The 22,616-nt window shown below is 36.1% G+C and overlaps 1 long non-coding RNA gene and 1 pseudogene across 2 annotated transcripts; both read right to left on the bottom strand.

The window, feature by feature from the left end:
- Positions 1–978: 978 nt before the first annotated feature.
- LOC149242313 (uncharacterized) lies at positions 979–12,400 on the bottom strand. 2 transcript variants are annotated; one of them, XR_016245716.1, is made up of 4 exons: positions 12,194–12,400; positions 1,687–1,773; positions 1,501–1,593; positions 986–1,328 (listed from the first exon to the last, which is right to left on the bottom strand). It is a non-coding gene; the product is annotated as an uncharacterized LOC149242313 (long non-coding RNA). The 2 variants fall into 2 exon arrangements; XR_016245715.1 differs by lacking the exon at positions 12,194–12,400 and having other exon boundaries at positions 979–1,328; positions 1,687–2,164.
- Positions 12,401–12,767: 367 nt separating this feature from the next.
- LOC149242312 (pentatricopeptide repeat-containing protein At3g22690 pseudogene) lies at positions 12,768–13,229 on the bottom strand (annotated as a pseudogene).
- Between the last annotated feature and the right edge of the window lie 9,387 nt (positions 13,230–22,616).

The following is a 22,616-nucleotide window of genomic DNA, read 5'->3' as shown; positions in this document are numbered from 1 at the left end:
ATCCAATTTTAAGCTATTTTATGCCCCTTTTTGCACCATTTTTTTGTGTCTACTTGTGTCCAATGTTGCACCATTATTTACACGACTTTTTCATCCAATTTTGCATTTTTTTGGTGTCTAGTTTTACATCGTTTTCACCATCCAAATTTGCATCTTTTTTGCCTCATTTTGTGTCCACATTTGCATATAATTTTGTGTCTGAGTTCGAGCCTAAATTTGCATGTGATTAGGAATCATTTTTTACATCCAATATGGCATCCTTGGTTTCACCTTTTTTTAGCCCCATTTTGCATCTTGTTTTATGTCTTTTCTTACATCTTTTTTTTTTCCTTTTTTTGCACCCAAGTTTGCATCCCAAATTTACACCATTATTTGCATCATCATTTGGCATATTAATTTGTAACGTTTTTTGCTTCTTTTTAACGCTCAACTTTGCATCTTATTTTACATCTAGTTGTTGTCTTTTTTTGCATCTAATTTGGTGCCCATTTATGTGTCCTTGTTTTTGCCCAATTTGATATCCTTTTGTATGCCATGTTTTGTTCCCTTCTTTGTGTCAACTATTGCACAATTTTTCACTTCTAATTTAAAACACTTTGTATGTCAATTGTTTGCATTTTGTATTAATTCCTAGTTTAACATCCAATTTTGCATCCATGGTTACATCCGCATTTGACTTCTTATATAGAGTATATTTTTCTTTACATATATGACCCCCTTTATAGATTCATAGTGAAATATATGATAGTTTCTAAATATCATTAAAGCAGATATCACAATTCAAAATCATTTGTAAAGAAATTTAAGAGAAATTGACAACATCCATCCAAAAAAATAACAATGTGTCATTAACAATTTTCAAAACATGTATAAAATAGCAACATAATACTAATAAAATCAGTATTATTTTTAATCAAAACAAGTAAAATTCAAATATGATTAACAAATCAAAATATTTCATGAATATCGTTATTCTACGATAAATTAACAACATACATAAATCAAACTCATCGTATGATTACAAAATCAAAATGTCTCATTGATATAGGGTAAATTCACAACACCCATCTAAACATAACAATGTCATTCTACACAATAATTTCTTCATAAAAAACAATGCATGTGCATGCCTAGCTACCACCACCAAGATCATCCTCATGATCATCTTGACCATCCTCATTACTCTGATCCACATCATCACCAACACCGCAACTATCATCATCATCTCCTCCTTCACCACCATCATCCTCATCCTCATCCTCATCATCTCCTGATATATGTTGAACATAATTTGGATCATCGTCTTGGCAATCATTACCTATAGCATTCTGACAAAAAAAATCAATATTACATGTTAGTATTAATTACATAACACAACGCATGTTTTTGTTATACAATGTTAACCATAAAATGAGGTAAGATATAATATCTAATAGTACTAAAAAATAAAATGAAAATATGGTTTAAAAGTATATTGGAAATCCAACTAAAATTACATACCATAGAGTCCATCCAAACAACAAATTCAACCCATCTCTTTTGCTGCAGCACCTCCTTTTCCAAATGATTTGGAGGTCTTCCATATTTTAGTTCCTATCAATCAGTAAATAGGGAGAAATTAGATAACAATGACTTTCTTCTAGTACAAAATTTATTAAAAAAATATCACATGTTTAATATACTTACAAAGGTTGTTATCAGTGCTTTTAAACCTTTCTAGCCACTACGATGAGTGACTTTTGTCTTGGTTAACCTCGCCTTGGATGCCTTGTCCTTAAACATAAACCAATTCAATTTATTTTCACACAAATACATGTCTAAGATACTTATAAGTATTAATACATTCTAAATAATGTTTAATGAAAAATTCAATACCTGAATGCTCTCATTGTCGGCTTTTCTTTGTGCATCCAACTTCTCATATGATTTTACAAGTTCTTTCCATACTTTAAAAGGTATGTCAATAGGTCTTTGTTTCAGTCTTTGATCTTGAGGCATTTTTTTAATTTTTCTTGTTTGGTTAAAAATTTTGGTTAAAAAAAACCGAACAAGTAATTCACATCAATGGCATGGGGACTCTATGGATATGTGTAAAAAAATGGCTATAAAGAAAACATCCAAAAAACATATGAGCTCTCCCTTTGATGGTCATTTGGGGCATATGGCTGGAAAGGAACAACTCCATTTTTGAAAATCAAGGACAATCCTTTCTCAAAGTCCTTCCTAATATTTGCTCCAAATGTCTTAAAATGAAAAACAAAATTCAAATGTCATCCTTAAACATCTCCCTTAAATATAACGTTGGACCATAAATTCTTCATTTTTATTGTTATCGGCTCTGGAATGATTTTTCTATATGCAATTATATAATGAAATATGTGTGCACTAATGAAAAAACATTGAGTTTCATTTTTCATAATCACAAACAATGAAAAAAGAATCACACGTAACTAGCATCATTTTGGAAATTTTATATTTATTAAAAATCTTTAACATGTTTTCCTCCCATATCTCATAAAAAGGTGTGAAATTTTTTATATACTCTCCAATAAGCACTACAACAAAACCAGCGATTTGGAGGTTTTACACTAAGTTTTTCAACATCGAGCTTACTAGGGCTTGCACCACCGGGGTTATTAGTAAGAATCTCATGAGGTTTGCATAGCCATGATTATTAGAATCAAAATAGTAGGATTTGCACTAAAAAACAGTTCATAGTGCTTTCCTGCTGGGGAGAAAATCACAAGTTCAACTTCTGCAGTGCAGAGCACCGAGAGCTCGTAAGCTTTCTTCAGCAATCCACCTACGTTTGGAAAATGTAGCCTGCCTGCTGGCGATGTTCTCAATCCTCTTCCTCTGCATCTTTCCCCTCACTATTCTTGTATGTCCTCTTTCATTTTTCCCTCCAAACAAACCCTCTCAAATTGAGAAAGCAGAACAACTCACTCGATGAGAATCCGAATCCAATTATCGCTTCTAACAATAACCCAATACGATACCAGAAGTGATTACACAAAACCTCATTGACTCTTCATTTGTTTGGAAAAGAGCCAAGCATAAACTTCTGACGAGGGTTTCCGTCTCAAGTCTGGCTCGCAGGACGTCGCTTAGTCAATTGCGAGAAAAGTTTTCCACCTGCCTGTCACATACGGTTTGTCACACTATATATTAAAATAAGGTTGATCATACTAACAATAAGGTTGCATAGTGTAAAAGGAGGGCTCTCCTGACTGCATTTGGTTGGTTTATAGAAAAGATTGCTGGAATGTGTAATGTGAATGCTCTGCTAACTGTTTTTTAAGCATTTGGAAGTATTAAAACCCCCTAGGATAATTAATGTAAGACCTGTTAATTAATGTGTAAAGATGGCTATTGTCCTTGGGCTACCTTAGCTGTTCGTGTTTAGTGATCTGTGGTATTATGACTCCTCAAGTCACTATTAAACCATGAGAACCATGCCCAGGCAGACTAGTGTGACATTGTGGATGAGAACCAAAACTAGACTCCTATAACCTCCTTTTTCATCCTTTAAATTGCAGAATTAACTGACTGTTCTAGTAATCGTTCTTGAGCACCTGAAGATGTGCACCCTAAATAATAAGAATAATACCTTGTAACATATGAATAGTCCATCCTGTGCATGTAGGATATGCACATGAGGTCCAATAAAATCACTAACCAGAATACCAGGTGTTATTAAAGCCTCTACAGGTTGATATATATGAATGTTACAGTGTGCAGGAGTATGATTCAATTCCATACGAAAATACAAAACATCTGATAGGATTTCCTTATACCTCATAGGCAAACAACCATTGTCCCTTCTATAGATGAGCAGAATAAGTGCTTGGTTCTCTACACTAAATAAAGACAAAGTATAGTACTTATTGCTGACAAAATAGGATTTAAATCGCGGTTCAATTGCTTGACATTCAGCTGGTCACAGAATTGTAGAGTGCATAATCATAAGTGATGTTGCGAGCCTCATTGCTCAAAGTCTAAGGGTCTTGCGAGCCATAATCACAGCCATGTATGGAATATCTTGTGATTATGGCATTTTATGAGGTCAATTCTTGTGAAGACATTTCAGTTTATAATAAATTTTGAACCTCAACAGAGTTTTGGCAAGACCTGGCTGAGCTAGGACATCAACAACACAGCTGATATGAATGACATAATCTAGCCTCAAGAGGGAGCCTCTTTTGTTTCATCACTCTAACAATCTATGAAGTGGTGGAAAGCATAACAACTTCCCCTTGAATATGACACCTAAACTGAGTACAAATCCTAAATGATGCAGCCTTTGGTGCATGTCTCTCAAAGTATCGATATTTCAAATGTTGAAAGCTCTTGTGCCCATTTGATATGCATTCGATTGCAGTTCCCCTGAAGAAAGAATCTTATAAAGGTGAGGCCATGGCCAATATGTTAGCCATATCCATTGGAGTTGCCATTGCTTGACAACTTTAGTGTGATCAGTCCCACCATGATTCACATGGGCTTCTACTCAACACTGGCTGTTGCTATTGTAAGAGTCTTCAAGCTCGTTGAACCCATAGTATTGATAAGTGTATTCTTTGGGTCTCTGGTTTTCAAATTCTGCCTATGTTTTCCTCTCAGTATCATTATTTCAAATGCTGAAAGCTCTAATTCCCATTGCTGTGTATTTGATTGTGGTTTCCCTGAAGAAAGAAGCTTATAAAGGTGAGCCCGAGGCCAATATGTTGGCCATATCCATTGGAGTTACTATTTCAGCTTATGGGGAGGCCAAGATGAATGCATGGGAGGTGATTCTCCAGTTAAGTGCAGTTGCATGTGAGACTACCCAATTGGTTCTCATACAAATTCCACGAACATCAAAAGGGATTAAGTTGAATCCCATCACATCTTTGTTGCTCCTTGTTGCCTTGTTTTTCTCAGCACCCCCTGGGCCTTAGTAGAATACCCATTTCTGATAATCAGGGTCTCTTCCTTTGATTTGGATTACATGACATTCTGCTTGTGCCTTGGCTCTTAATCTTGCAGTGTTTCTTCTGATAGGAAAGACTTCAGCCTTGACTATGAATGTTGCTGGTCTTGTCAAGGACTGGCTACTCATAACATAATCTTTGTCTGTAATAAATGAAAAGGTTACAGTCATAAACTTGAGTGGGTGTGGACTGGCTTTTCTGGCTGTCTGTTACTATAATCATTTGAAACTTCAAGCTCTCAAGTCCAATGACAACCAACCAACGTACCTCAGCAGTGCAGCTGATGCCAATGATGAAGGAGAAGGTTTAATAATGACGAGTGGGAGATTCTCAATCAGAGATTCAGAACCAGCAGAGAAAAATCAAACTCAAGCTTCAGGATTAGGTATTTAGATCATTAATATTGTCTTGTGCTAGAGATTACTGTTCTTGGATTGGCTCCTCTATGCCCAGATCTATTTGCAGGGAACAGGCCAGTCATTCACAGTGAAGAAGATAATGACAAGATTAGTGTATAATGATGGACAGGATGGTGCCATGGTGCCAACCTAAATCTCAAGTAAGGAGACATCTGTTCATCAATTTGTCAAGAAGCATGGCCTACAATTCAATTGCTCTAAGCCTATCACTTCTTCCACCTGTCAAATAAATTGTTTCCTGTTTGTTTAGTTGACTATGGTTCTAATAAATATACTATTGTTTGATGTAAAAAGACAAAACAAAACAAAAAATATGGAAAGTTGTGACCCCATTTTCTAACTACAAATTGAAATCGGATTACCATAGTGACCACCTCTGCTTATTGGAATCAAAAAGGGGGTGGGTTATGCACAATCCTCCGTATCATTTTCTATTACCAGAGATAATTAAAGCCACCCTAAACTCAAGTCTTAACTATGCTGATAGGGTGTTTGGGGAGGGGGATCCCTTACCAACCCACTATAATCTGCACAAAAGCATCCTAAGAACATATGCAAAATGCTCTCCTATCATCTAATGTCCAAGCAAGGAAACTCTTGAAAATATTATCTCTGCTCTGCTGAATGTAGGGCTAGTCTAATAGGTGGAAGGTGCCATACTCTGGATCAGTCTGGAGCTGGTTTACCCCTAATGGGTGGAAGGTGCCATACTCTGGATCAGTCTGGAGCTGGTTTACCCCTAATGGGTGGAAGGTGCCATACTCTGGATCTGTCTGGAGCTGGTTTACCCCTAATGGGTGGAAGGTGCCATACTTTGGATCTGCAAAGTATCTGTCTGGAGCTGGTCCATAACTCGCTCTGATTATGTATGGCCTAGTCTAATAGGTGGAAGGTGTCATACTCTGGATCAGTCTGGAGCTGATTTACCCCTAATGGGTGGAAGGCGCCATACTCTGGATCTGTCTGGAGCTGGTCCATAACTCGGTCTGATTATGTATGATCTGTAACCTAATATGGCACAACCCCGAACAGGCATCAAAGATGTTGATTGACCACCAAGGCAGAAGGTTGAGGTGAGATCCCATCTAAAGTTGGAAGGAAAGAAACTATGGATAAAATCTTGGCTGCTCCTCTGAATCCGGGGTAGAATAACAGTTAGGAAGTACCCTGTGTAAATGATGAAACAACATAGAAATGCTCCCTTAGTGCTTCCAGATGTATACCAATTAATGAGCATTCAAGTGTTATTTCAAATATGAATCAAATTTGAAACAATGTCAAAATTTTCCAAAATTCAAGAGAGCAGTGCTGTAAATGAAATCAAAGTTTAGATTCCAACATACAATGGTCAAACTAGTGCCAAATAAACACATTAATGATGTTCAGATATGACAAAAGACACCAGCACCAAAGCACAAGACTATGTATGTAAAACAATGCATCCACAATAATAATAATAAAAAATAAAAATAAAAAATAGAAGATATATACTAGTTCCAAAACAAGAAAGTTTACATAACAATGATGCAAATAAACCCCAAAGTTTGATCATTCAGGACGTTAGCATGATCTCAAGAATTCTGCAGTAAAAGCTAGTACTTGAACTCCTAGTAACAGAAGATAGAACCAGTGTGATGCTAGTATTATTGAGTGGATGTTTGGGCTGTTATCAGCACTGATTTAGTTTTGGATATACCTGAGATATCAGTCATGCAAAAATTTTCAAAAAGGAAACGTTTTGACAGAGCAGAGTGTGATCTGGTTGCAGAGTAGCAAACCTTGTTCATAAATTCCAAAGGGCAGAGAGATAGGCTTGTTCATGCGTTAATGTGAGTCTTTAGAAGATGTATCAAGCTATAAAATACCAAACCCATCATGAATACTTGCAGATTAGAATAATGTGATCTCAAACTCCAGACATCGAACTTCAATAACATAGATCATTCCAATTATATTAGTCAAATTGTTCATCTTGTTTTGGCATGACTCTGTCCTTGGAGATGTTCTCTGTTGCTAGATTTATCAGAATGATTGCAAGAAAGCAATGGAAACAGGCTAAAAATTAAACTGTTTATGCAGTCAATTGTTCCATCATGAAAGTGACTTGGAAGGCGTGGATCTCATGCATTTGAATGTTATGATGAGCAATAAATGATTATTATGCCATTTGTGTGTTTTATCTCTCATAAACAGATTCAGATCTGAAAAGAATTAGATTTGTAGCCCTGAACGTCAAGCAATTAGGGCAGAATTTATTCAACTTGCCAAGCAAGTTGTTCACCTTGATTTAGGGTCGACGCTTCTGTAATGTGTAGATCAAGAAAATGGTGCAACACTTACCCTAAATCCTTAGTATGTGAACTTACACAGGAACTAATGGAAATTTCAAGCCTCCTGCAAACAATTCTGCCTAAGGATAACGCAAATGACAAAAAGGTAATTTGTATCAACAGGATGACCAATGTCAAATATTTTTTTTTGGGAAGATTAGAAAACAGCCAGTCATGATTTTGGCAAAACTGAAAAATCAGTTGCCAGTCAGAAGATGCATATATTTTTGCCTAATTAATATATACATTTTTTTTCTTTGAAAAAAAAAAAGTCAAATATTATGTAGAATATTACAAGAAGGAACATAGGTTATCAATAAATGGATTCCAGCTATAACTGTGAAAAAAATTATTAACCTCGGAACCATTCTGCAATCACAAGAAATTAACATAAAAGCCACTTATCCCTGCCTGATAAAAAAAAAAAAAAAAAAAAAAAGAAAAATCTCATCCAAGACTTTCATAATGAACTCTGGGAGCAAGAGTAAATCAAATTGAAATTGACCAGCCTCTGCTTTTTTCAATCTTAGAGGAAGTACTAAAGAATTTACAAACCGTTTCTCTGTTTTAAACATCTTATACACTCCAAGATAATTGAAAATTATTCCATTTAACCTGGGATATAGATCAGGACAGACCAATCCTGTAAAATACAATAGCAGTAGATTGAATAAACCATTAACTTGGGGAGGATGAAAAGAATATTTAGTTCCACAGAATTCTATAGAAAGAATAGGAAGTTCCACAAAATTGTAAAATAGAATTCATGGAATGCTAGATGACCAGTCTACAAATCACTTTTATTTAGCTTAGTTTATTTATTAGTGAAAAGTAACCTTAACTCAGCTGCAAACAGTTGTATCTTAGGCAACTACTCTCCATGGTCAGTCCAAATGGTGAATAGAATTCATACTTGCAATGTTCAGAAAGGTTCAAATCTCATGGGGATTATACTGGCCTTGACTCATGAGGACTTCTCACTCTATTCAATGAAGCAAAATAACTTGAGACAACTGCAAGCAACTAACTTGTTTCTGCCTTTCTGGAAAAAGTAATTGAACTCGAATTGTACCACCTTGCTGCAGCAAACACATAGTTAGAAAGCTATGTCGCACTGGCTTTGGGACGGGGGGTAGCAGGGATGGTGGGTAAGTTTCCGGAACCACCAGAGTGCACCCCCAAATTTTTCAGGGGACAGAAAGTTGGAGATGGCAATAATATATAAATTATTTTATATATTATAATAATAATAGTAATAGTAATCATAAATATTTAAAATTTTGAAAATAATAAAATATTAAATATAATAATAATAATATTTTTTTCTTAATTCACCACGATAAATATAAAACATTTAAATAAATTCCAATTGCAAATAAGAAACACTGTGAATAAGAATTTAAATAAATTCAAAGAGAAAATTTAAATAGATCCCAAAAGCCACCGTTGATGCCCACCCCCCTGACACTGATAAAGATTATAAATACAGTCAGGGATAAGAATTGCAGAGGAATAGCAAGTATTGACTGAGAGTATGATGCACTGGAGTCTGTGAGTGCCAGCGCCGCAGAAAGGAATTGCTGAGAACAATTTTAGAATGATATGCTGAGATGACAGGTAGGATTTAGAAAATTAGAAGCAGGTAGGATTTAGAATTCAGGCAGGTGCAGGGATGGATTTAGGTTATATATATCTATATATATAGATATAATATTGAACTGTCAGTAGGTTCAAGGGTCAGTTGACTGTCCCAGATATTTTTGTGAGGGACAAATTGGGAATGCCCTAGAAGTTCCCATGTCTCCAATGATGCCCCCAGCTATTCTGGGACATTCCCAAGCCATTTTTAAGTCCCCAAAACACTGGAATGCAGGGTACAAGGGATTTGTCATCAGGCACATGTTGACTCTCCATGCAACATAGTTGGAAAGTAAGAGAGATATGGGAGACACGAGTTGAAAAAAAAAAAATTAAAAAAAAGAGAGTCTGAAGTACAAGTTAATTACAAAAATGTAGATGAAAGTAAGAATGACCAAAAATTCTTTCAGTACGAATGACCAAAAACACTCCAGTGGTATTTCATTAAAGAACATAAGTTTATTATTTTGAATCCTGACTGTCTTCTCCCATATAATCAACTTCTAAAAGGTTAAAAATTCCTCTAATGTTTAGCAAACAGACAAGTTGCTGAGTCGAGAGAACAAAGGAAGGCAAGTAGCATCTGTCTCCCTCTCAACCCTGCACATCCTACCCCGCACCTAGAATGGTTTCGCTTACTGTAGAGGAGATTCTGTAGCACATAAACAAAAAACTTAAGAGCCACCCTTATTGTCTTTAGCATAAACACTCTCAATAACGAAAAAGAATTTGACTTTGTGTTTAAAATGGCAAATGCATGATGTAGAAGTAGTTTTAGATAAGCTAACTCTAGCTGCTTAGTACTTACTAGATTAGGAATGACTGCCACAGGTTATTCATGGATATAAATTTTAAGATAATGTGTTGGATAGCAAAAGGTTAGAATATGATTTTTATTAGTATATTTGTTGTACTTTGAACTGCAGCATTTTGCTTGGAACTGGATACAACTTACGCTTAATTAATTAAGATAAGCTAACTATAGCTGATTAGTAGAATGGGGACGACTTTCAGTGGTTGTTAATAGTAAATTAAAAGTTGGATGAAAAAGTGTTAGAATGAAACTTTTATAAGTTTAGGTTTGTTGTACTTTGAGCTGCAATATTTACTCAGAACTGAATAAAACTTATGCCTGATTAACAACACATGCAACAAAATATTCAATATGAACATATAAGGGTTTAAACCAGGAATTTCAAGTAAGGAGATGTTAAAGTCCTCTCTTTTTTTGAAAGATGTAAAGTAATGAAAAATATAGCACATACTCAGAATCAACAAGGGAAACCATTATTATCCTCATTTTGTTACAAGTTGTATTTTAATAAAATCTTAATTACCCCAAAAATCAAAGCATGCAGCATGAAACGATATTGAAGACGACTGTGCTGAGATATTATCTAAACAACACTGTTGAATGAAAAGAGATTCAAACTTCCTAATGCCAATCATTTTCTGGGAATGGAACCTAAGCAACATTAAGCTAATTAAGACTCAAAATTTCTGTATTTAAATTTCATAGACAATTTAATTCCTCCAGAGCAGATGGCTTCTCATTGACTTGAAGTGTTTTGAGCTGTATTTTTCACTCAATTTAGGTTCAGCGAGTCATACGATTAGCCCTTGTCACATGCCAGCCAGAGGTCACAAGTTCAAACTGTGCAGAATCAACAATTGCAAAAGTAAACCTCTCAACGAGCCACTCAGTTCTGCACTTCAACATGTTACATAACACACAAAAGTTCTCGCATTATCTAGAAGCGTGATGATTCATGTTTACAGCCCTAAATTTGATCAACTTAGCAAATCGTTAACAACAAAGACTCAACGAGAACCCTTTTAACATAATGCTACAATTCATTTGAAGGTAAAGCTCAACCTACATGCATAAAACTTCAAATAACATAACAATCAACCCTCAACATAGCATGATAGCCCTTTACACATGCCAGCCAGATGTGACGAGATCAAGCCCTGGGGTCACCGATTGCCAAAGGCAACATCTCAATGACCTAACAAGTTATGTTCTTTCCGCCACTGTGATCAAAAACTTCTAGGATTTTCTATCTAGCGACTTCATTGATTATCTGTGAAGTTAAGACAGGCTATCCTGATATTTGAACTTTTACCCATGGAAATTAATCTTTCATTCGAAAGGAACACTTCAGTGATTATCTATGAACTTAGGACAGGCTGTCGTGATATTTTAGTTTCACACACGGCCATAGAGTTTTGCTTTTAAATGAATACCTCATTGATTATCTCTAAAGTTAGGACAGACCGTTGTGATATTGGAAGTTTTAAGCATCGAACCGCGGTTTGCTTTTAAAGAAATTGAAATGCTACGTCGGAAGTGATTGTTATCGGGTTTACAGATCCAGTGTAAAAAACATTGGGATTAAATGTTAGAAGTCTAGGATGTAGTGATTTCATGCACTATATTTTTTTAACTTAGGACGGGCTTAATAAACCTCTAGAATTGTCTAGATGATTAAATCATCGCCTAAATTCGATCTGCATAACTCGAAGAAAACCGTTTTGGGCAAAAAAAAATGCAATTCATTTTACGGCAAAGCTCAACTTCCATGCTTGAAACCTGAAATATCATAACCTGTCCTAACTTTACAATTTATCAAAGAAATCACTACATTCTGAACTCATCAAGAGAACTAACGCTTCGCATTTCATTTTTGAAAATCATTCATCACAGGCTATCTCTAAAACGCAACAAGAACCTCTTTATCGCGAATTCTTTTAAAGGAAAAAGCTCAATTTTCTTGAAAATATAAATAACGCAACAGCATGCCCTACCTTGAAAAATGATCCATGAAATCGGTACCTGGGAAGCTTGAACGAGCTCGTCCAGGGAAGCCGGAGGTGGCAGCTGCTGCTGCTTCTGGCTGTGATAGACCGCGCCCAGTTTCTCTTTAACTCCATGTTTGCTGAGTGAAAACCCTCGCAGCTTCCTCAGAGAAGACTTCATTTTCGCTACAGAGATTTTATGCTTCAGAAACAAAACCTCGAATCACCGTCTTAAAATGCAGAAAACCCCTCCGTCCTGAATCTGTCCGAACTCCATTACGCAAACCTCGCAATAGCCCCTCTTAAACGGTCAAGACATTATTGAGGGTCTTGGTATGAACGTGCATGCTGAAAATGCTCTTGGGCTCTTTTCTCAAATGGAGCACAGTGGCGTGAAGCCAACCTACATCACATTCGTGGGTGTTTTGACTGCATGCAGTCATGCCACAACATCTCTGTCAAGACATTTTGTCAAACAATAGACGTGCCATTTCAATACTTGCACATTTCGAATAGAGATCTGTGAGGGAGGTATCTACAAAGATGTTGATCTCAATCTCATTTCTAATCATGTAACTATGCACACACTTACCTCGTTGAAGAGCTTCGACTTATGTACATGCTCGGAGAACACTAACCATAGTAACGGGACCCGGTACCACCTCCTCTAGCAGCATTTGATGGAAAAGCATCAATGCCTCATAGGCATGTCCATTCTGAGAATATCCAACAATCATAGAGTTCCATGACACCAAATCTCTCTCACAAATTTTGTTAAACACTTGGCGTGCGTTCTCTATACTTCCACATTTTGCATATAGAGCAAGAAGGGCGTTCCCCACAAATAGATTGCAATCCAATCCGGCTCTTATTATAAAATGATGAACCTTCATCCCCTTCAGAATAAAGGGAAGAATGAGTTCATCGGGCTGTATGCCTTTCTGACGCATTTGGGAATAGAGTAGGAGGGCTTCCTCACAGGGTCCATTCATGGCGTACCCTCTGATGGGCACATTCCATAAAACACAGTCCTGTTTAGGGGAATTTTCAAAAACCAGTCGTGCATAATTCATGCGGTCGACTTTGTATAGAGGTTTATTAGTTTGCTTAGCAAGAAAATATTTCCATGAAACCCAAATCTGAATATGTGTGTACAAGCTTGCAAATATGAAGCCACACCTTCGTAAGTATCAATAACGGCGTTTGGCTTCTGTGTCTGTTTCTGTTTGTCAATGGTTTTGCATTTAATGGTAGTGGAAGCTACAGTTGGGCTACGACAATGGATGAGATAGGCATCGCCATTGATGTTGATGTTAGAGTGTGCATGAATATTTACATGCTCTTCCTTTTAAGTATGTGACGAAATTCTGCTAAGTTGGAGGTTGCACAAGGTAGGATTGTATGTGCCAATTCCATTCTTCAACTGAGGGGACGAGAAAGACACCCCATGTATTTATTTCCAAATTAGTAATTAGTATACGGTAAGCTTCTTCGCACTATAATACAGGGAACCCTTAATGCAAGAAATGTTACATGTAGAAAGCGAGAATAGCTAGAGTTTTTATTTTTTATCGGGAGAGGAGAATACATAAAATTGCAGAAATGTTACATTGGAAAGCGAGAATAGCTAGAGTTTTTCTTCTTACAAGGAGAGGAGAATTTGAGAAATTTTATATTGGAGCAATACTTAACAACACTCTTAATTGGGGTTTAGTGGGCTTTGGGTCCAGATTTTGAACCAAAGCTCTGATACCATGTGTAAGGGCCTGTTTCCTATTATGAGAGCCTCAACCTATTATACACTAATAGATCTATTTTCTCGCTGGTTTAAAAGTTAAAAATAAAAGAACTTGTTGGTCTTCTCACATAGCTTTAAACATTTAACATCTTATCATTTTATCATAAGCAACATAAGTTAAGGTGAGCATTCTATTGATATCAACTTGACAAGAGTAGTCCAGGGAAAAATACTTGTTCCGGCGGTTGATGATGATATCTTTGTCTTATAGCTCCAGCTGAACGCTCCTTCTGACCGACCCAACCGGATTTACCTCCCAGCCAACTAGGAAATAAATTCCTAGCCCAGGAAACCTCCACAGGTTCCCTAGCCCTCCGTGCCCAAGTCCAACCAGATATAGTGTGTCCTCAAGAAAAATGTGCAAAACTAGATAATGATACTTTCCTCCTCTCAAACCCAAGAAACCTCCACAGGTTTCCAAGGTCTCCCAAAATCATAACAAGGCCAAACAATCACAACCAACCCCCACAATCCTAAGCAAGACTCCAACTCCCCCTTTTCTTCCTTCCCCCTTCCCTTTTTATACCCTCTTTCCTCAACCACCTCTCATTAATGTCATTAACTCTCACCCATCCTTGGTTGACTTCTCTTCTAAGCTAGGAGTACATTTGGAATTGTGACATGAATATAAAATTGAGAATTTAATGGGAAAGTATCATGTCTTCTCCCAAGTAATCTGAAAAGTACATTTGGGAATGTGAAGTGTAATTACATGGAGAGGACCATGTCTTCTCCTTAGTAAATGTGAGGGTACATTGGGGAATGTGAAATGAATAAATATATATTGATGATAAGATGGAGAGGACCATGTCTTCTCCTTAGTAAATGTGAGGGTACATTGGGGAATGTGAAATGAATAAATATATATTGATGATAAGATGGAGAGGACCATGTCTTCTCCTTAGTAAATGTGAGGGTACATTGGGGAATGTGAAATGAATAAATATATATTGATGATAAGATGGAGAGGACCATGTCTTCTCCTTAGTAAATGTGAGGGTACATTGGGGAATGTGAAATGAATAAATATATATTGATGATAAGATGGAGAGGACCATGTCTTCTCCTTAGTAAATGTGAAGGTACATTGGGGAATGTGAAATGAATACATATATATTGATGATAAGATGGAGAGGACCATGTCTTCTCCTTAGTAAATGTGAGGGTACATTGGGGAATGTGAAATGAATAAATATATTGTGATGATAAGATGGAGAGGACTATGTCTTCTCCTAAGTAAATGCGAGGGTACATTGGGGAATGTGAAATGAATAAATATATTTTGAATTAATGGAAGGAGACCATATCCTACATAATATTCAAATTGAGAAGGTAAGTGGGGAATTTGAATAATGGAAATCATAAATTTATTTTAGACCAATATTTCTCAATATTTTCAGATAATGTAAATATTAACACAATTTGTAGGATAAGATTTAAGTGGGGCATTACAGTTTTGATGTAGTTTTTGCCTTGAAAAATGATTATTGTGATTGTAATGGTGAGAAATTATTCTATAAACAGTGTTAAGTGTTATTTAGAATAAATGAGAAATTCTTTTTGAATATATAAGACTAATCTTTGAGAGAATAGATATATATTCTCTAATTATCACATAAACAAGGGGTTAATCTTGCATTTAGTGCTTTATCTCTGTAGAGTTTCGCTAAACAAAGGGAATACCTCCTCCTGCGTGACTTCGATTGTCCCTCCCTCTTACAGGATTGCAAAGCATTAAGAATTGAATCTTCTTTATTTTAAAGATGTAGTCTTGTCGAATATACCAAAAACATAGTAGGATTCTTTCATTATTGACAAAATCAAGCACATGTGCAAGGGAAGTATTCATCTATGGATGGTTAACAAGTTCATTAATAACTACAAGCAAACGCTTCAAACTATGTATTTAATGATCTCTAGTCATCATCTAAAGAGTTCAAGAATCAAATCAATTCCAACCTAAGTTCTAAGTATATGGTAAACCTCTACTCTAGAGGTTCTATTATTGTAAAATTTCACAACTATGGAAGTTGTGGCAAGGTCTCAAAGGAGGGACTTTCTTTTTGGGGCAAAACTAACCTTTTTTCAAAAGATAGTTTCTATAATTGAATCCATCTTCAATATCCATTTCTTCAACCCCACTCTGCCGGATTTGAATATTGAATCCCCCCTACTTATTTTGGGATGAGATGATCTTTCAAAAGCCAACATAAATATATTGGGGACTTACAACAATATACAAACTAAGCAAGGAAGGGTATACACACATGTGTTAGAATTTGAATTGAAGTTGACTTGAGCAAAGGTATAACAATGCATATTTAATTAAATATTGGTGATTTTAACAACCACGTCCATTAAATTAAAATAATGATACTTTATGTGTATCTATATGCAAAGACAAAATACTTGAAAGGCACCTTCCCAACAACAAAGGTCATTATAAGAAAAATGGAAAAATAACAAGTTGATGGGTGGTATGATTGAATGAAGAATCAAAGGGCAAGAAAGAAGAGACATCCAAGTTTAGTCCTAATAAAAGATGTTATGGCCCCTTCCAAGGAGTGCGTTATTAAGAGGGACACAAACATGATCATGGAGTCTGTGCTAAAGTCTTATGGGAGAAATAGGAAGCATGTGAATGAGATATTATGGATTTCAAAAGAGAAATCATGTTATTCAATCCAATAGAAGCAAGGGGATTGGTGCTACTTGAGACTCCATAAGCTCTAAATCAATTGGTGAAAGCAAGAAGTCTAAAAGATAAATGCAAAGAAAAGAATATCCATCTATGTACAAATCTACAATAAATAAATTCAAAATTATACAGTGTTTCCATATAGACAATGTTAGGTCCCTATAACACTAGTGATTCCCCCATTACTAGTGTCATTGTGGCCCTTACTGTTATTTTGTGCCCTTATTGTCCCCATATTGTTATTATTGTGCCCCATAGAAGCCCACTATTGTTATTTTTGTGCCCTTATATTATTATTGTTATGTTGACTTTGATTATATTGTGACCCCTTAGACTCCTATATATAGAAATGAGGCTTTGTCATTTGTATCATCCAATAATTGTTCTTTTGTGTAATGTAAAGGAGGTTGCCCCCTCGAAGAAGCTGATTTCTAAGTTGTTGATCTATCTTTTCTATCTTTTTGTGAGTTGGTTTCATAACAGACAACCTAGGTTCGAACCCTAAAAAGTGTAGGGTCTTTGTGAGTGTTTGTGAGGGAATGTGTTTGACATCACATAATTGGATTCCCTTCATCATCAAAGAGACATGTGTCCCAAAAGTCAATTTGGTTTAAGTGGATGTTAATATGATACATTGTATATTTTCTGAGGGTAGTAGCACAATTGGAAAAAAGCATGTTGGCAAGCCCTTGTGTATCCAAGTGATCGAAAGTTCAATCCCCCAGACATATCTCACCAATTGAACTTAAAAAAAATATGATACATTGTATATTGCAAAGCCATTAAGTTAAGTAATGACCTTGGCTAACCCAAATATTTAATTAGAATTTAAGCTCAAACACAACATTAGAAATGAAACCTTCACTCTAGATCTAAGGATATAGGGGTCAACATTGGATATTGGATACAAGACAAGGTGATCAAATGTATCTCTTGGACTAGCATTTTTTACAAAGGAATACAAATTTTAATGCTTATATTAACATGTATGTATAATATAATAATGAAATAGTCACTCTTTAGTTCATGGATAAAAGTGTTGGTGTGGAAGGAAATCTCGAGGGATGTGTCACTATAGTCATAAAAATTTCATTTATTGTGGCACATGGAGAACTTATTAATTGGGTGTAGCTTTAAAAATGGATAGGAGTGTTATCCTCCCCACCTAACTGCAATTCCTACAAATGACATATTTAGTGATTAATGAGTATATTGTTGTAATAATTTTGAACCCTGTGTTAAGAAATCCCTATGCAATCCAATTTAACTTATGTACCATCCTCAAAATGAGGAGAAGTCATTTGTGGGTTTCCTTAGAATGTGTATTTCAAGGAAGAATGTGTACTTTGTCGATATGTTGAAAGGTTTTACGGTCTTTGTGTTTTAGTGTACCATGTCATGTTTGGCATTGAGCGTTGGGTGTGTTGGAAGCCAACTCTTGGTAAACTCAAATACACTTGTCCTAAGGAGGGAGTTGGGGTTTTAAGGTTCTCTGGTTGTAAAAGCTTTCAAAGTCAATGTTTTTCATCCTCTTCTTGCATATTGCAGCCTCAAGGCCATTCGATGAGTTGGTGGTCATGCTTAAGGTTTTCATCCTATTCTTGCATTGTGCTTAAGGTTGATTGGTACCTTGTTCCATGAATTATGATCAACTTTGGGTCCTCTTTCAGTAGACACCTCCTAGCCACAATATTAAAGGCAACATATTGGTTTCCTTTACTAATTTTAGCTTGTAATAAATTTAGATGTAATGGTTGTCACACGCGTTCATATACAACTACCTCATAACAAAGCTAACACAAGCACTTCTACCCATGCCTACATCACATCACAGAGGAGGAATCAATCAATATTATTCAATATCCCGCATTCGAGTATCCCTCCTTTGAGGATTCAATCCAACATTTATGGAGATCAGGTCATCCATTTACAATAACTAGCTTTGCCATATAGCATGTTCATATTCCTATTGTCATGGCCGAAAGTACCACCGACATATATCTTATGCAATACGAATAAATAATTAGAACGCCTCAATGGATGCAATTCATCCTATAATGCATAATGCATATATTAGATAACCCGAACCATAGGCTCTACCGTTTCAAAACAAAATCATTTATCATACATAATCAATAATCCGTCTGCCACAGTTGCATGACACGTTAACATGTGTATCTTAGGGATTATGCACAATTAATCAGAAGCGCAACATTGGATGCATAGCACAAATAACTTGTACCATAGTTTATACAGTCGAGCCTTAACCACAATTAACAAATTTGCATAGCGGCTCAAGCACGACTATTCACTATCTTAACAAAAGACAGGTTAACACCAATTCTACATAAGATCCACATACTGTGACTGTAATTAGAATTTCATTTATGTGCATCCATAAAATCATCTCATTAATGCCACATGCAGTGCATTTAAAACTCAAGCAAATTCTCTCATATGCTAAGGAATTTATAACATAGAGGGTAAGAAACCAATATACAGAACAATCCACGCAAGTGAGTCAAACTAGATCAAAAGAGAGAACGACACTTGGAAAACAGAGCACCGCTACCCAACCTAGAAATGACTCTTCAGTTCACCACCGAGTCGAGGTTCTTGCCATGGATCAACCGCCTCCAATTGATCTATGCAATGGGTATTTAATACCTTCTTTCATGATATGGTTTCCATTAGCGGTGTCTCGCTTTTATGGATCTTTTTATCCATTTGCGTAGGCTTATCTCATAAAAGCTCACCTTTCTCTCCCATGAGGATTTTCCTCATAGAAGATTGCCTTTCTCTCCCGCACAACTTTTATGTTTTTCTCAATGGATATTTATCTCCAATCCATCCAACTTATCTAGAATTAAATCGAGAAGCTTTACCATGAAAGAATTATCCTTTCCCATTCACCAATGTGATTTGGCAAGAATCTCATCTCTTGGTGTCTCGCTTTTCCAAGTGATTAATTTATTAATAATGTATTTACTTTTTATATTACACATCATACCTAGCTTTTCTCAGCTTAGGTTTGCAAAGTTTGACACACAAGGGAGGGGTGTTACATTTTGGATCCCTCTCTTTCCTTAAGATCCCTCCAACGACAGCTAGAGTTCTTAGATGACTGTAAGGAGGAAGCCCCTATTGGAAAGGGACAGACAGTTTGAAGGTGTCTATCTTGTTGGTAATTCCTATATCAAAAGTTGTATTTTCATAGTCCAGGGGTTGGGAATACACAATTCCCATCCACTTGAGCTCAATTTTATCTCGCAAAACTTCATTGGGATCTACCTAAACACATATGCAAACATAGGTGAAAATGCCTTTCAAAAGTCTTTCCCTGTCTACTTTGACGAATCTTCCAATAAAATTGCCCACTTTTTCTAAGAGATCTAGATGGGTAAAGTGAATGGGAAAACTGGGAATCTTACCCATACTAGAGTAGTCATCGGCAACATAGTGAGAGGATTGAAGTTGGGAAACCATGGCTTCACTAGAAGACCAACTCATCCCCAAAACCATGGACCTTGGTCAAGGATTTTTTTCTTATCCTCAAGACATTTGAAGATCACCACAAAAAAACATGGGTCTACATCCACCCAAACCGGCGTTCATCCAATCCTATCATAATCGAACAGAAAAATGCTACCTTTTCAATAGAAAATGGGGAATAAAAGTATCACCCAAGGATAATGACCATCGCATCAAGCGCTCAATCATAAGGGAGGAGCAATAATTTGAAAATCACACGTCCTTGATTTCTGTTGATTTAACTCTGAACACTCACGTAATATTCTCTTGCTTGGCGAATTAAACACCACTGCATGGAATGGACGAGGATTGAGCCGAACCCTGGATGAAGCCCACTTCATTCTCATCTAAACACAAAACTATATATACGTCAAAGCTATTACAATAGATTCTGACTGTCAACACCTCGAAGTTCTGTTTATATGTGGCTACCTTTTATGGTTACTATTGAATGTGTGATTGGCAATAGTAATGGCAACTTAGGGCTGCCAAATTTCCTTCGATTCCCTCACTACATCCTAACGCAAATAGTTGTTCAATGCCTTGGTTGTCTTTCAAAACTGGTAGGCAGCGTCTTCTTTGATATTTCTCGATGGTTTTAATTCCACTACAATCACAACTTTCATTTACATAAACTTCGTGTTTTCGCACGAGCGACGATTGTTCCAAGGTGAAATGTCACTTGGATGGTTTCAATGTTGTTGACCCATCATAACTAACTAACGGATATGCCCATTACAATTTTATACCACCCCATTATCAATATCAATTATGCATGGGAACCAATTAAAGCAACTTTTCACATTAATTTTATATGAGCATGAGAACATGTGTTAACAAGCAGCCCATAAAGCCTCATTTTGAATGCCATAGTCACTTAGAAGGAATTCCTCTTGTAGTAGCATCCTCCCTACTAAACTTTGCTAGTGCTAACATTAGAACCACCATTACAACAAGATATCTTTCTAGTGTTGACAACACCATTATAGTAAGATACCTCAAGAGAGACAGAAAATTTAAAAAGTATGATAGTAATACGTATCCAGAAGATGGTATTGAAACTAGTAATTGTTCACGAATCCATAAGATTGTAAGGTCATTCTCATTATCATAATCATTGTCATCATCATCACCATCATCCTTGTCATTGTTATTGCCATCATTACATTATCATCATAATCACCATTCATGCCATCATCATCATCATTATGGACATTGTTTGCAATTGTTCATAATTGTAGATGTTGTAAGAAATATCATCAACCCAAAAAATGTGATCAGTGCTAGAAAAGGGTTGTTTAGGACACATTGATATACGTAAGAGAAATAACAACTCTATTTTTGACAGATGATCGATGATGATCATCATCACCACCATTATCATCGTCATTGTCATTTTTATCATCCCCATCATCATCATTAATGTAATTTCTATCGACATTGTTGTAATCATGCATCATCATCATTCATGCCATTATTGTTTTTGATGATGACCTAGATGAAATTATGATCATGACACCAAAGATAATGCTTATGATTATGACAATGACAACATCTAAAATTGGGAAGATTCGCCAACGTCATTAGCATCGTCATCATCATAATCATTGCCATCATCATCATTGTCATTGTAACCACTATCGTCTTTATCATCATAATCACAATTCATGTCATCGCCATCATCTTCATTTTCATCATTGTCAATATTATTGACATTGTCATCAATTGTTCATAATTGTCAATGCCATAAGGAATATCATCAATGCAGAAAATATGATGAGTGTTGGAAAAGGGATGCAAAAGCGAACATAGAAATGGGGGCAACAATAGAAGTAAAATTGGATGAAAAGTGGATACAACATAAGTAGATGCACAACAACATGAAAAACCTGACACAAAAGTGGATGCAAAAGTAGATGCAGTTGTCAATGCAAACTTGGATGCAAACATGAAGGCAAAAGTGGAAGCAAACATGGGTCCAATGGTAGGTGTAAAACTTGGCACAAATTGTGGTGAAACAAATGTGGATGCAACAACGGAAACAAAAGTATATGCAAAAATGGATGAAACAAAAGTGGATGCAATAGGGGATGCAAACGTGGAAGCAAATGTGGTTGCAATGGTAGGCGCAAGATATGGTGCAACAAAAGTGGATGTAACAATAGACAAAAAATATGCAAAATAAGATGCAAAAATGGATGTAAAAGTGGAAGCAAACATTGATGCAACAGGCAAAACAAAATTGGATGCAAAAAATGGATATAATGTAAGTAGATGCAAAAGTAGATACAAGACGAGATGCAAAACCCAATGCATAAACCTGACATAAAAGTGGATGCAAAAATAGATGCAATATTTGATGCAAAAGAGGATGTGAACATGGATGCAAAATTGGAAGCAAACGTGGATACAACAGTGAGTGAAAAACATGGT

This window comes from Pinus tabuliformis, chromosome 8 (assembly GCF_031772625.1).
Source record: "Pinus tabuliformis cultivar Carrire ecotype Pingquan chromosome 8, CPIR1, whole genome shotgun sequence".
Lineage (NCBI taxonomy): Eukaryota > Viridiplantae > Streptophyta > Pinopsida > Pinales > Pinaceae > Pinus > Pinus tabuliformis.
Note: the sequence above shows the minus strand (reverse complement) of the source record. Positions and strands in the feature narration are given on the sequence as shown.